The sequence below is a fragment of the Tupaia chinensis genome, unplaced genomic scaffold (genome assembly GCF_000334495.1).
Source record: "Tupaia chinensis unplaced genomic scaffold, TupChi_1.0 Scaffold000322_1, whole genome shotgun sequence".
In the NCBI taxonomy this organism is placed as follows: Eukaryota; Metazoa; Chordata; class Mammalia; order Scandentia; family Tupaiidae; genus Tupaia; species Tupaia belangeri.
The window spans coordinates 3,501,991-3,515,460 of NW_006159816.1; the positions used below are offsets into that span (position 1 = coordinate 3,501,991).

General features: G+C 37.6%; 1 protein-coding gene across 4 annotated transcripts in view; it reads left to right on the forward strand.

Annotated features, from left to right (window-relative positions):
• The window catches only part of ZNF385B (zinc finger protein 385B), a 366,382-nt gene that overhangs the window by 188,748 nt on the left and 164,164 nt on the right, over positions 1-13,470 (forward strand). The window contains exon 1 of one of the 4 annotated variants that reach the window (XM_006151642.3): positions 11,091-11,268. The exons of the other annotated variants lie outside the window; for them this stretch is intronic. The gene's annotated coding sequence lies outside the window, so the exon portion shown is untranslated. Of the gene's footprint in view, positions 1-11,090; positions 11,269-13,470 lie in introns of those variants that run through there. 4 annotated transcript variants of the gene reach the window in all.

Below are 13,470 nucleotides of genomic sequence, written 5' to 3' on the forward strand. Positions count from 1 at the left end.
AGCTTCCATATTTTTTTTCTAATTACTAAATAGGACCACTTTCTTTTTATTTCTTGTTTTATAAGAGAGATTTTTTCTATAGGGCATGTGGACTTGCTGGAGTGACAGAGAGAGAGAGACAAAGAGGCAGAGAGCGAGAAACCACTCTGGTTGGATGACCACACCACAGTTCCTTTTCCTCCATTCTTCTCTTGGGATTTTGGGCCATACACACATGTGTCTAGCATAAATTTTAAGCTATTGGGTCCAGAATTTGAATCACGGTCGACTATGTGGGAGTCCAGTGATATAACCATTATACCCTCTACTGGCCCTGAAATATTAACATTTTCATAGGGTGGAATTTACTACGGGGTTCTGCTATTGTAAAGATGACATGAGAATTGATCACAATTGTCATAATTTCATTCTCAGAATTTTGTTTTGTTTTGTTTTGTTTTTGCTATAGGGCAATGTACTTGCTAGAGAGAGAAAGCAAGACATCACTTTCCAGGGAGGATGGCCATGCCCCAATCCCTCTCTTCCAGTTTTCTCTCAGGGTTTTGGGCAGACATGCACACACACATAGCGTGATTCTCAAGCTGCCCAGATTCAGAACTCAAACCACACAGCTGGTCATGTTGGATCCAGTGCCCTAACCACTACACACCTTCTTGCTGTATTTTCAGTTTTTAAATGAGGCGTACTTATTGCCAAAGAAAAGTGTTCTATGAAAAATGTAGTCTATGTTACAATTATTCTGAATGAATTGTGTGTTCTAGCCTTCCAACTTACTGAAACTTTTAATCCACAATGGTCAGTGCTATATAATGAATTAATAAAAATTAGTCAAGTTATTTAAAGGAACAGTTTTCTTAAAGAATTATTTATTTTTACTTATTCATTTATTTTAAATTTGATCAGAGAGAGATACAGAGAGAGAAAGAGAGAAAGTGAGAAAGCAAGTCACTAAGTCCAGGACTTGAACCACTGTCGACCATGGGGGAGTGTCCAGTGCCTTAACCACCACACCATCTTCTGGTCCCCTGAAGGAACAGCTTTTGTTTTTGTTTCTTTCCAAGTAGACATTGTGTTTGCCTGAACAACTTGAGGAAGAAGGTGTAGAGAGTTCTCAACTGCATCATTGCTGAGAGGTCAACAAGTTTCCCAGAAAACAATATAAAAAGGAAGAAGAGAAGGAAAAGAAATAGGGATTAGCAGTTAGCGTAATGGCTTTGTTGCTGAACTCCCACGTAGGCGATGGTGGTTCAAGTCTGCGGTTCGAGTCCCAGACCCAGTGGCTTAAACTCACGCCGGGCACATGTGTGTGTGTGTGCCCAAGATCTGAAGAGGAGAATGGAGGAGAAGGGGTTGTGGCATGGCCATCCCCCCTGGGAGGTGGTTTTTCGCTTTCTACCTGTCTCTCTCTTTCTGGCGAGCACATGCTCCCTATAGCAAAAAAAAAAAAAAAAAAAAACCCCAAAAAAAAAAAAAAAGAAAGAAATAGAATCTTCCAGTTCTGTAATTCACAACTGTTTATCCTTCATAAATGAAGTATGCACAGGTTTTAGTGATTAAGTTCTTGAAAAATATTGTTCCTACCTTAATTTTATTGCAAGATACATCCGATCATACTTCTGTGTTTATAGCTACATTTTCTCACTATGGACTCTAGGGCAAGCTCTGGGCATATTCCCCACTAAGGAAAAAGCAAACTAGCTGATATCAATATTAGAGCCTCCAGAGCAGAGAGAAACTTGTGGTCCAAGTAACCTTATGGAATGGTCCCTTGGAGGGAGCCTTGAAATTCAGCCCACAGCTGTGACCTTGATAAAGCATCATAAGGCTGTGCCTGAGCCTCAGCTCGTCGATCAATGAGTACAATCCACATATTCTACAATATCTCACTTAGGAGCAAAAAAGAAAATATCTATGTAAACCCTCAAGGAAAATCAGGTGTTAGTGTTAAGTAGGCAGAGTGAAGTTTAATCCAAATCACAGGGAAAGGGCCAGTCACTTTCTTCTCCACCCTGAGGCCTCACCAGGTACTGAGATGACCATTTGGGTAGAACGGTCTTGAGCTGCTTCTAAGCCCTTCTTAGAAGAGATTAGGTGGATGTTTTATTAGAGGAGAGCAACTTTCTAGGGATGAATATTATAGAAAGCCTTTCAGGGAAAGCTGTATTAGCCAGTCTGACTCCTGCCTCCCACTCGGGAGTCATATCTCTGAAGCCCTTTAATTGCTGTCTTTATTTTCCTAATCAATGAAGTAGATATTCTACTCAAAGTAAAATATGTTCTAATAAAATATCCCTGTTTTCCTTCATCTAAAAACCACTGGGGAAGCTAAAAAATTTTTATTTTGAAACCACACTATACCAATCATATAAAAAGGACTGAGGGAACATTTTTAATTGTGTGGAACAAATAAGAAATATACAGGTTTGACATCTTTAATATAAAAATCTGAAATCCAAAATGCCCTCAAATATGAAAGTTTTTGAGAACTGACATGATACCATGTGACAGGTCATAGTGAAAATGCTGTGACACAAAAATATTATATAAAAATGCCTTCAGGCTCTGTGTATGAAGTAGATATGAAACATAAATGAATTTTGCATTTAAACTTGGATCTCATCCCCAAGATATCTTATTATATACATGTAGATATTCCAAAATTCAAAAAAATTTGAAAGCTGAAATACTTCTGGTTGTGAATATTTTGGAGAAGTAATAGTCTATACAATGAAAGAAATCTTTTTTAAGATATTAAGAATTTCCTATGATTACAAAGAAATTTTCTTCTAAGAATTTGAATATATGTGTATTTATGTGTGTATATATATATATATTTACACACATGTACATACATACATACATTTTCTTGAGAGGAATGAAACACTCTGGAACTGACATGCTTTATCTTTTTGTGAGTAGCAGATAATTAGAAAATCTCTAAGGCCTCATTAAGCCTTAACTTCCTAAGACTGTTACTACCATCAGACATCATAAGTAAATGTGAGACAGGTAAAACATTTACCTAAAGGGAAAGCTGAAATAATCTAATGATATTTATGTAGCATTAAAATGTAAAGTTCTCAGAAGGGGAGCAGGAAGGGAATTTAAAGGGAGAAATAAAGCCATTATTTATTGAACACCACCATATTATGGATAGCAAAATAAAGGTAACAATAGTCACAGGTATAATAGGTAAAATGACTTAAGTACCAGGTGTCAAGCATTGGGTTTAAATCCTATGTAGACATTGTCTAAGGTAATCCTACAAACCAAATTCTACCATTTTTCTCATCTTGTAAGTGAAGATCTAAACCATGAAGAGGTTCACTCCCTTGCCTAAGATGTCTGAAGAGGTAAAAAATGAGTTCAAACCCCAGTGCTCCAGCTCTGAGGTCCATCTCTCCTCTCACTCTATCCTGATGATCCTATAAAATGAGCACCCATGGGACCAGCAGTTAGTGTAATGGCTATGTCGCTGGACTCCCATGTAGTCGGCCGTGCGTCCTGGACCTGGTGGCTTAAAACTCACGCCGGGCATGTGTGTGTGTGTGTGCCCAAGATTCCAAGAGGAGAATGGAGGAGAAGGGATTGCAGCATGGCCATCCCTTCTGGGGGGTGATTTCTCGCTTTCTCGCTTTCTCGCTTTCTGTCTCTCTGTCTCTGTCTGTCTGACGAGTGCATGCGCCTTATATCGAAAACCTCTCCAAAAAAAAAAGAGAAAAGATGGGCACCCACTCATGTGGATCACTGCTTTCTCATTGCGGGAAGTGGCAGCAGAGGCCCAGAGAGCTTAGATGACTTCTCCAGGATTACATGAAGGTTTTAGACAATAGCAGAGACACTAATTCAAGTCTTTTAAAATATGTACTTTACTGGGATCAGCAGATGGTATAATGGTTTTGTCATTGGACTCCCATGTAGTTGACCGCAGTTTGAATCCCAGACATGGCAGCTTAAAACTCACTCCAGGTAAGTGTGCGTGCATGCCCAGAATCCCGAGAGGAGAATGGAAGAGAAGGGATTACAGTGTGGCCATCTTCCCTGTGGGGGTGATTTCTTGCCTTCTGTCTCTCTGTCTTTCTCTGTCTCTCCAGCAAGCACATATGCCCTATAGTAAAATTCTCTCTTAAAAAAATAAAAAAAAGAAATACATACGCACTTTACTATACAATGCTAAATTTTTCCCCATTGTAATTTTTGTCCTTGTGATGACAGTTTAATGACTACCAAAGTGGATCTATTACTGTAATTAGACCCGGCTCACAAAAGAAAAATCAACAAATCAGCACTAGGTTTTAGACTAGAGATAAGCATCCACATCACAGGAACATTCTCTTTTCAAATTGACATGTGACATACTTTTCCATTAGACATAGTTCCTACTACCAAAGTGGGATCGTTTCACAAATTCCTTTGTATTCTGGTGATTAAAATGACACATTGACATCCTTCCTTTTACTCATGGAACTATTGAGGTCGAGTGAGGATTGGTTATTTCTAAATTCCGAGACCTCTAGTAAAACATAAACCTATCAGGGTCATTGTCAATGGGTATACACACAGAGAAAATAGACCTGTAATCTGGACTTTTTACAGGGGTGAGAGACAGCTGCCATTTCTCTCCCTCTTGATGCTGGAAAAAACTATTAAAGAAATGCTAATACTACTTCCTAACTACCCCTCTTTAGAAATAAACTCATACTTCCCTGTTTCCAGCTTTCTTTTTTCTCTTCTTTGGTATTCTCCATTTCCTGTGGAATTTGCATATCTAGGTAGCCCGACCTGGTTTGGATTTGATGGGAGAATGGACAAAAAGCTTGATCATTTATTTCCTGTTTCTCTGCCGAACTAGGCAGAAGTTGAGCCAGTTAGTCCAGATGTAAGCCCTTTATTCATTTCATGTATGCCATTGAGCAGCTAGAGAGCAATCATGGCTTTTATTCCCTCCTGGCATTGGCTGAGAGGTAAACTGACAACAAGAAAATTTAAAATGAAAGCTGGCACACCTTCCTTAATTCTTCTCAAGGTGTGTGGCTAGGATTATTATTTAATGTTTCTTTGTCAGTGTAAACACATGGAGTCCCAGTCAACATATGAAATTGTTACTAATGACAAAAACTGGCCTTAAAAATAAGGCCAACATATTTTTTAAAAGCAGAGAGACCGAAGGTGAAGAGGCAGGTGGGGTCAAGTTTTCAGAATCATAAAGTAAGACTAATGTAGCACTTTACAAGTGTTGAGCAAGGTTTTCAAGAGTTCCTGTCATTTTGTGACTTTTTTTCTTCTCTGCATAGCCCTCAAGTTCAGCTCTGCTGGATCATCACATTTTCATTTCTGATTCACCATCACTGATGGTAGGTCAGGAACATTGTCCATCTCCACAAAGGACAGTGCATTATAACATTTGAAAATGGAAAAGACAGCTACAGTCACTAGGCAGACTTACCCCAGGACTGTCAAGCAAATTATGCCAGTCCAGGGTATCTGCTCTGAGGATCACTGTGGAGTGGCATGTGATGTGTGAGTGGTTTTCATGGCCTCAGGCTCCTTTCCAGGAGAGAGAGAGAGACTAAACTGGAAAATTATTTTAGCAATTACGGTGGATAAGCATGACAGAGCTCAGACACCCCACCCCCTTCATCTTTCCGCTTGCATGAGGAATGGCAAGACTAGGTCTTAACTTGTAGGATGTTCAATGTAAAGATGAAAAAAATAATCTCTATTTAATCTCTCTCTTTGAAATACAAATGTGCCCAAGAAGACAGTATTTCTTTTATTTTCTTCCTTTTTTGGAAGTGTATTTACTTTTTCCCAGAGTGAGAGACAGAGAGACAGCATCCCCAACAGGGTCTTGATGCTGTGATCTACCCCCAGCCTCTGTCAGCCCTGGATCACAGGCAAGTATATACCCAGTGCATTCCTGGAAGTCCCCAAACTTGAACCTGTGGGACTGCCTCCCAGAGCATCATGTTTTACTGTTGTTCTACTGTCAGGTCCCACCCCCCCCACCCCTAGATAATATTTCTTTATATCAAAAGTTTTGTTTATCTAAGGAGGAGCGCCTGCAGAATGCTTCCCCTTCACTGGAGGTTAGAAATTGGCATTGACAAAATGGCACTATTTTTCACCCCACCTCCCTAGGTTGTGTTTGCATGTTTAAGTGTCATCAATCCTAATGGTAATGAAAGACCTCTTTAGTCTTTGAAAGAATCTAAACATTGGGAAAGTTTGTTTTACTTCATAGTTTTAAAAAAATGGAACTTATTATTAGAAGAAAATACAAGTTGACTATTCATTAGTACCCTTGGATCCTCTTTTGAGCAAAAGACTTGAAAGAAGCCTGGGCTTGGAGGAAATGTTTTTCATCTTTTTTCTTTTTTTCCTGTGCATTTGGGGATGATATTAAGTTCCACCATCTGTAAGACATGTGCATTTTAAACCTCTTTTGCTTGTAAGCTTCAGCTCATTCTGGAAGTTATGTTTGTTTATGTTACCTAAACAGCAGAAATTGGCTTTCATCACAGTCTCTGCATTATTAAAATGCAGTCTGTGTACAGAGCCTTAATGGGCTCTTCAGGGTCTTTACATATTAATGTTATATACTAAGAACTATTAAAACGTCCGGAGTAAAACACATTCACCAGTTAAGTGTTCTGTTTTATTTGCAGTTGTGAATGAAAAGGACAAGTTAGTTATATTCATGGCTTTTTTTTTTTTTTCAATTTAACCTAATGCAAAGATAGAATCTCTTCATATAATGTAACTTGGTCTCATAATTCCAGGAAAGCCCTAGCGTTTATTACTTTCTTTTTTTTGAGTCTTATCTTTAAGTAGCCAAAACAAACTAAAACAAGTTGAATCTACTATTGATTATTTAGTATGAAATGGAGCAAATCCTTAATCTGAGACAGGTTTTTCTCCTGCCAACAAGAATGTGGTAACACAATAATTTGTCTTTAGCTGGTGAGAATTTGGAGATTTTGAATCTAAAAATACCTAAGTAAATGCTAATTGGTCATGTCAACCAGGTGGCAAGATAATGATGATTAGGGAGGAAGGCGAAAATAAAATCAATGAATACATCATTTTAGATGACCTAGCTCACTTTATCTCTCAACCAGAAAGGAATAATAAATAAAATATGCAAGAGATGGCTGGAACAGATGAACAAGGTTTTATATAACATAAGGAGAAGCCATGACACTGATCTAAGTATTTTGTGAGCCATTCATATATACTTCCTATAAAGATCATTCTAGCAAAGGATGAGAAAGGCTTGGTGAGGGCAGAGATTAGCAGCAAGGAATCCAGTTAAAAAGCCACTGCACATGGAAGAGATGAAAGTGACAGTCGCTTATACAGTGGAAGGGAAAGAAGTATAAGATCTGAAGGAAGTGATTCCTCTAAAATCCGAGATGGATGAAGGATGAGGGAAAAGAAGGAAGATCCCTTCCAGGTTTTATCTCCCGTGAGTCAATTATTCCAAGGCTGCTACATTACAGATAGAAACTTCTCTATTCGAGAAAGGATTTTCATAAACATACATAATAAAATATAATTTCAGAGCTTGAAAAAATGGCTTATTGTTTTGAGTTCTTGCTTTTAAGCTACTCAAATCATTCCGTTTTTAATGGCAGCTCTGTGATGTTAGTGCAGAATGAGTCAGGTATTATATTAATCTTTATTCAGAAGTCAAACCACACTTAAGAAAATATGGACTGTAAAGGCATGCTTAACCATGTGGCATTCTATGAAAAGGTAGAAGCAGTGTAGTTATGCCGACATTCAGAAATCTCATGAAGTAGATTGATGTAAATAAATACTCAGGAGACTCAGCTCAAAATGAGAGCAGCCTATAAGCAGCAGTGAGAACTCAGACTCCCTTTTTTCTTAACCTCTGAGTATATCCTTACCCTACCACGAACACTGTCTTTATATCATTTTAATACTTTCTGACAAATTTCTTGGCAGTATCTCTCTTTTCATTCCATTCCATTCCTTCTAACCCACTGTAAGCTGGCTGCCACCCAGAACACACCAATAAGGTGGCTCTGGCAAAAGCCACCAGTGTCTTCCTAATGTTCGACTCCAGTGGACGTGCCTTACTCCTCATCTTACTTGACCTTTATGCCATGTTTATGAAACTCTCCTCATTTGCCCTCTGTGACATCAGGATTGTCCTGATTTTCCCTCACCTCTTGCCACTTTGTCAGTGTCAGGTGCATGGGATCCTCTTTCAAACTGTTCACTCTCCCTGGGTAATTTCATCCATGCACAGAGCTTCTTCAGTGGTGTTCATTCTTCTGGTCTGAGTCAAGCTTCTATGTTTCCTAAACAAAAATCTAACTTTCTTTTCTTTTAATTGCTAGAGAGTGTATGCACTCACCCAAGAGAGACAGAGAGAGAGAGAGAAAAAGAAAGTGAGAAAGCAAACCACCAGGTCTGGTACTTGAACCATGGTCTGTCATGTGGGAGTGTCCAGTACCTTAACCACCATGCCACTTGCTGGCCCCAAAACTTTACTATTCTTAAAGTGGCTCTGACACTCAACATGTCTGCCACCACTTCTGTGTGTCAAGCAGCACACTGGAGGAAAAAGTGAAGAATGCCATGCTCTTGCTATTTGAAGGAACCTTCCAAATAGCATTTCTGCTACAATAAGTATGCTCGTGTATAAATTACTTAAGGCCCAGCATCTTAGAATGTAAAAGACAGAAAGGTTGTAGCATTTAACAACTTCATTTTATCGTTCAATACCCAAATTATTTTATGGTCTCTAAGTTTCTGTGTGTATGCACGTATTCCCAAAGAGATGTATTATATTTTCACACAGAATTATAAAAATAGAGCTCATTGGTCCTGACACTCAAAAGTAATTTAATTATAAAAATGGCATTACTCAAAAATAGGGACTAGAAATAGTAATATCCCAGTAGCCATGAACATACCCAGTGATCATATCTGGATTTCTAAATGCCCTTTCTGATAAAACGGACTATCTTCAGTGGTAAGCCATATTATTATCAACCCTTCTTTTACTGCCAAGTGATAAAAAGAGCAACTTACCTCTGAAGTGTTCTTTCAAAAAATCCATACCTCCAATCCCACTCATGACAAAATCACTAGACAAACCCATATAGAAAGACTACTACAAAAAAATTGACCAATATACCTCAAACTTCTCAAGGTCATGGATTAAAATAATAATAAAAGAAGAAAAAGAAAAAGAAACTCACAAACTAAGACAGACTATAGAAGCACAATGAGTTATTGCTGGACAAAGAAAGAGTATTAGTGTGCAAAAGCTAGTGAAATCCAAATAACATTTAGAATTAATTAATAGAAATGTACCAGTATTAAGCTAGACATAGTGACACACATCTGTAATCCCTGCTCCTTGGAAGACAGAGGCAGGAGGATTGCATGTTTGAGAGGCCAGCTCAGGCAACATAGTGAGACTCTGTCCCTTAAAAAAAAAAAAATAAAGAAAAAGAAAAGAAAAGAAAGGGAAAAAAAGGGTGCATATCAATATTTGTTTCTTTTCTTTCTTTAAACATAGCCATTTCACGATGTATTACATATATGAAAATATCACATCACACATCATAAATATATATCATTTTTATTTGTTAATTTTAAAAATATTAATTTTTTAATATTGACAATCACAGCATGGTGATATGATGTTAACATTAGAAGAAATGACATGAGGAGTATTTGAGAACTCTCTGTATTATCTTTGAATCTTTTCTACAAATTTAAAATTATTCCAAATTATAAAGTTAAAAAAAAGATCACTGGCAGACATTTTAAGCTTGATAAAATCATTTTTGTAGTGCATTACCTACAGTTGATATATTTGAGTATACTCTCCATATGTGTAAGGATTTCATTTGGTCTGTTCCTTACTATGTTCTCTGGGACTTAAAGAAGTACCTCAGGATAATATTAAGGAAGAAAATGAACACAGACAAAAATCTCTAACTTGTTCCTGAGTTATTATAATTTTCTAGTACATTATTCTGTAAATTGTTAGAACATCCTGACTAACCAGACATTTCACAGTCCAGGAGAATCAGCATACTTTTTCTCCATAATTTTCCTAATGGAATATTTTATGAGGGAAGAGTCCTGAATGAGTTGACAACCAGATGTCAGGGTCTTTATTTTAAAAAAGTGTTTGTGGGACCAGCAGAATGCATAATGGTTACATTGCTGGACTCTCACATAGTCAACCAGAGGTGGAGTCTCAGACATGGTGGCTTTGAACTCATGCCAGGGACGTGTGTATGTGCATGGGCCTGAGATCCTGAGAGTAGAATGGAGGAGAAGGGATTGAGGCATGGCCATCCCCATTGGTGGATGATTTCCCTCTTTCTGTCTTTCTGTCTCTCTGGTGAGTGCATGTGCCCTGCAGCAAAATATCTCTCTCTCTCTCAAAATAAAGTGTTCATAGCAATGAATCTAATCCAAAAAATTTTTTTTGAATTTTTTTTTTTATAATCCTATGGGATTAATAGGTCAGGAATTAGAAAGTCATACAATTCTAATTTTCTATAAATCAGAATTTTCTCTCTATTGATTTAAAAAGTGATCTAATGAGAAAGATACTTAATTCAAATTCCAGACTTACCACTTACTACCTATATGATTATGGGTATGTTCTTTAATCTCTCTAAATCTAAGTTCACTAGTAAACTGAGGTAATAACACCTTACAAGGTGAGGTGTTAATCCATTCCTCTAGTAATGAAAATACAGGACTGATTACTGTAATAAAAGCTCAAAAATACAGAGGCTCTCACAATATGGAGGCTTCCTGTCTCACCTAACAACCCTGGGAGTGGTATGATAAGCTGTTGGGAGCCCAGACTACTCTGTCTTGGTACTTAAGCATCTCTGGTCTGCAGTCCATTTTTGGAATCTCATCTTACTACCACATCACATTCCAGGTTTCAGGAGGGAAGAAATCTAGAGGAAGTACATCTTTCCTTCTAAGGGCATGACCTGGAAGTTATTCCATTCACTCATATGCCATTGGCCAGAATCTAGTCATGTGTCTCTAGCTAGTTGCAAGGGAAGCTGGGAAATGTCCTCTTTAGCAGGGAAGCAATTTTCTAAACTCAGACTTCTAGTATCATGGAGATCAGAAAAGTAACTATCAGTGCCTTGCCTTAAGCACCTGGAATAGTGCTTCAGGTGGAACACATGCTCGCCAAATGATATTCTCTTTAAATAATCTGGAAAATAATTAGCGTGAAAGGAGAAGGTAAGTAGAAACATTTTCCATCTAAGCTTTTTGAGTTACCCTGAATTTACGATAGACCTTCCTAGGAAGTTATGTTCACATTTGAAAAATAGCTTATATTGTAAATTAAAACACAATGCCCAAGCAATATGATTTATGTTCATCATAAAGAAAATAAACCATAGAAGTCATTTTCAAAGTGTACTTGGTTTTACATGTAGCAATTTCAGTAAACTTCCTTTTTAGTTCAGGAAACTGGTGTTTTAATTTAGAAGGAACTGTATTTTGGTTTAAAAAAAAGGGAACCATGTTACTTATTTTTGATGTAGAAACTCTTTTGTTTGCTCAGTTATAATTTTATTAATGTTTCTGCTACATACTATGTGTGCATAGATTCAATTTCAAGCTTTTAGCAATAATTGATACTCAAAGACATGGGATTGTACTTCACTTGTTCTCATTTTTCTTGGTTTGGTTTGATTGTTTTCCTGAGGATATTTACAGTAACCTGATGGACAGTTTAGTTCCAGGGAAAGTAGTTTATACTGATCCCCATTCATGCTAACCTTGCCTAGGACATTATTACATTCATGAGTCACAAACCCAGGTTGTCAGCCCCTCATGTGATTTATCAAATCACATTGCTATCCAGCTGGCAGTTGATCGGGTCTCACTCTTTGAGAGACATTGGCAACACGAGGGATGAACATGATCTTGGTTAAATCAATCTTCTGAGGCTGCCACAACAAAATGCCAATGAGCTGCTTAACAGATACTTACATCTCTTAACTGTAGAGAATGGAAGTTCCAAGATCCAGACAATTCAGCCAGTTCACTTGCTGATGAGGGCTCTCTTCCTGGCTTGCAGATAACCCCCTTCTCACTTTGTCCCCCCATGTCTGATAGAGAGAACTATGGTGTCTCTTCCTCTTCTTATAAGGGCACAAGCTCTATTGGAATAGGGACCCACTGTTCTGATCTGAGTTAACCATTATCTCCTATTCAAGTGCCCTGTCTCCATCTCCAAATATTAGGAGTTAAAGTATCAACATATAAATTTTAGATGATGTAATTATTCAGTACCTAATACTGGCCTCCCATTTATCATAACACCTATAGAGTAAATATACATATTGTAATATTTGCCCCGTTTCATCCTAAGCAACCTACCTATAATTTTTTTTTATTATTATCATAATCTTCTTTATATTACATTGGATTACATATAACTTTACATTGACTTCCATTGCTTTTTCAAAAGGGAATGCCATGCATGTCAGTCAATACAGAGGCATCGATCTCCCCGCTTTATCATTCAAAGTCTTTTCCATGCATTTCCCAATAATTATTATTATTATAATTTTTTAAAACAGTCAATCACTATTTCTCATTTTGCTTGTTAAAAGACTTCACCCATCATGAAATACTTCCCAGACCAGTCCAGTTGAGAATACTATACACGTCATCTTCAACAGATAATAAACCATATCTGTTTCTCACTAACATCCCCTCTATTGTTCACTTGCTATCTTTCTCTAGCCTCTTCTCTTTTTTTTTATAGTTTATTTTTTATTATAATTTTTTTTCCCATCGCAACACACAAATGAATTTTCCGTCCAATATATACTGTGCGTTGGCTCAATCAAGCACGTCAACATATATGTTCTCAGCAAATAATTTCCCAATTCTTGTGTCCTGCATACCTTGCCTTTTGTTTTACCATCCTAGATTCCCCATCCCCCTCCCTCTGTTATGACCCATCCTCCTCCCACATTGTCCCTGTCATCCCCGATTGCCCTCCGTGCCTCACCCCTCCCCAAATGATCTGTCAGTGATCTTAATTAGTCTAAGTCTCTCCAATAGTTATCACAGCTGACACATGCCTCTACATGAACTCAAGTCTGACTTTAGGCCTAAACCCCATTGGGTAAAAAGAGCATACTATAAAGTAGAACCCAACTGGGCCCATACCGCTCACTGCAGCCATCAAATATCCATTTTTTTTTAAAATGGGACGAATAGTTTTACCGTTTTTTTTTGTTGTTGTTGTTGTTGTTGTTGCCTAACATTCATTCCCTGAGCATCATCACAGCGTACTAAATGTAATCTCCCATCTAGAATAAACTGCACAGTGACCCAATCAAGCATGTTATCATCAATAATATTCCACTTCTACTTTCTTGCTTATGCACATATATGTTTTTTTTCCTCTTCCTCTTTTTT